This window comes from Tetranychus urticae, unplaced genomic scaffold, assembly GCF_039701765.1.
Source record: "Tetranychus urticae isolate SD_2017Ah unplaced genomic scaffold, NJAU_TeUrti_SD_1.0 Scaffold_5, whole genome shotgun sequence".
NCBI lineage: Eukaryota > Metazoa > Arthropoda > Arachnida > Trombidiformes > Tetranychidae > Tetranychus > Tetranychus urticae.
Window position 1 is genome coordinate 410,501 of NW_028315837.1, and position 2,500 is coordinate 413,000.

The 2,500-nt window shown below is 44.1% G+C and overlaps 1 non-coding gene across 1 annotated transcript; it reads right to left on the reverse strand.

Moving 5' to 3' along the window:
• Nucleotides 1-243: 243 nt before the first annotated feature.
• Nucleotides 244-2,413, reverse strand: LOC149092843 (small subunit ribosomal RNA). The gene has a single exon (XR_016200532.1). It is a non-coding gene; the product is annotated as a small subunit ribosomal RNA (ribosomal RNA).
• Nucleotides 2,414-2,500: the final 87 nt, after the last annotated feature.

Here is a 2,500-nt window from a genome sequence, read left to right on the forward strand (position 1 = left end):
TCGTTAGATAACCCTCACTCTTTGTTGCATTGGATAATGAAAGATGGATGTATGAATGAACGAATGTAATGCAAGTTAGAATCATGTTGCAATGGCTAAATGTTTGCATTAAACATTCACAATTGCGACTCTAATGCAAATACAATTCAATTGCATTCACCATATTAGCATCTACAATATCACTATGCAGAGTGTTTGATTGTTTGAAGGTTGTATTTCTCTTATAATAAGAGGGTAATACGTTAATGATCCTTCCGCAGGTTCACCTACGGAAACCTTGTTACGACTTTTACTTCCTCTAAATGATCAAGTTTGAACATCTTTCCAGCACAATCCGACCACTAGTTTCCCAATGGTCTGGATTGACCAGTCCGAAGTCCTCACTAAATCATTCAATCGGTAGTAGCGACGGGCGGTGTGTACAAAGGGCAGGGACGTAATCAACGCAAGCTAATGACTCACGCTTACTGGGAATTCCTCGTTCATGGGCAATAATTACAATGCCCAATCCCCATCACGAAATGGGTTCAAGCGGTTACCCACTCCTTTCGGAGCAGGAAACAGTATGCACGATGACCACTTCAGTGTAGCACGCGTGCGGCCCCGGACATCTAAGGGCATCACAGACCTGTTATTGCTCTGTTTCGTGCGGCTGCGAGCGCCGCTTGTCCCTCTAAGAAGTCCTTACAGTGCTACAGCATCCTTACCCTAGCCAATTCTGTAGGCTAATAGCAGCAGAGCCCTCAACAGCCGAAACCATCAAGAGATACTACCACCCACAGGTTGACTAAGGGGGAGTACTGCAGTGTAAACTGCAAGTCTATTTAGTAGGCTAGAGTCTCGTTCGTTATCGGAATTAACCAGACAAATCACTCCACCAACTAAGAACGGCCATGCACCACCACCCACTGAATCAAGAAAGAGCTCTCAATCTGTCAATCCTCTCAGTGTCCGGGCCGGGTGAGTTTTCCCGTGTTGAGTCAAATTAAGCCGCAAGCTCCACTCCTGGTGGTGCCCTTCCGTCAATTCCTTTAAGTTTCAGCTTTGCAACCATACTTCCCCCGGAACCCAAAAACTTTGGTTTCCCGGAAGCTTCCATTCGAGTCATGAAATTAGTTACTCAGAATGATCGCTGGTTGGCATCGTTTATGGTTAGAACTAGGGCGGTATCTGATCGCCTTCGAACCTCTAACTTTCGTTCTTGATTAATGAAAACATTCTTGGCAAATGCTTTCGCTGTAGTTTGTCTTGCGACGGTCCAAGAATTTCACCTCTAGCGCCGCAATACAAATGCCCCCGTCTGTCCCTCTTAATCATTACCTTGGATTCTTAAGACCAACAAAATAGAACCAAGGTCCTATTCCATTATTCCATGCAAGATCATTCAAGTTAAGGTAGTGGTACGCATCATATAGATGGTTGACCATACCGTTTTTAGGCACCTCTTTCGAGGTTTTGGACGCCTGCTTTGAGCACTCTGATTTTTTCAAGGTAAAAGTCTCGATCGCTTGAATCAACACTCGGTAAAGAGCATTGATAGCAAATATCGAGCAATTTTCTGTCTAAACACTATGAATGTAACCACCAGGAAAGAGGAATGAAGGTTCAAGCTAGCATCCGTAGACACAAGCAAGAAACCTAACATCACCATCTAACCCTTTAATCAGTGGACCCCATAGGTTCGACTGAAATCCAACTACGAGCTTTTTAACCGCAGCAACTTTAATATACGCTATTGGAGCTGGAATTACCGCGGCTGCTGGCACCAGACTTGCCCTCCAATAGATCCTCGTTAAAGGATTTAAATTGTACTCATTCCAATTACGGGGCCTCAATAGAGTCCCGTATTGTTATTTTTCGTCACTACATCCCCGTACTGGGATTGTGTAATTTGCGCGCCTGCTGCCTTCCTTAGATGTGGTAGCCGTTTCTCAGGCTCCCTCTCCGGAATCGAACCCTAATTCCCCGTTACCCGTTACAACCATGGTAGGCGCATAACCTACCATCGACAGTTGATAAGGCAGTTGCTTGAGGGATACATCGTCGGCTCAGAGGCCATACGATTTGCTCAGTTATTCAGAGTCATCACAAGAAATGCAACCGAAGTTGCTAAGATCCCCACTGCTAGTCCTTAGACAGCGACCGAAATCACTGAACAGGGTTCTAGGTGAATAAGAATCATTGGTCTTGTACTAATAAATGCGATCCTTCCGTCAGCAAGCTGAGGTTGGAACACTTGTTCATGTATTAGCTCTAGAATTACCACAGTTATCCATGTAAAAAAGAATATCCGAGGAACCGTAACTGATTTAATGAGCCATTCGCGGTTTCACTTTATAAACAGTATGTACTTAGACATGCATGGCTTAATCTTTGAGACAAGCATATGACTACTGGCAGGATCAACCAGGTAACTTGATGTTTTAGCAAAGTAAAATGCTAAACAAGTTGTTTTGCAGCTATAAATACGATATCCTCAGATAACAACCAGCAAGTGGAT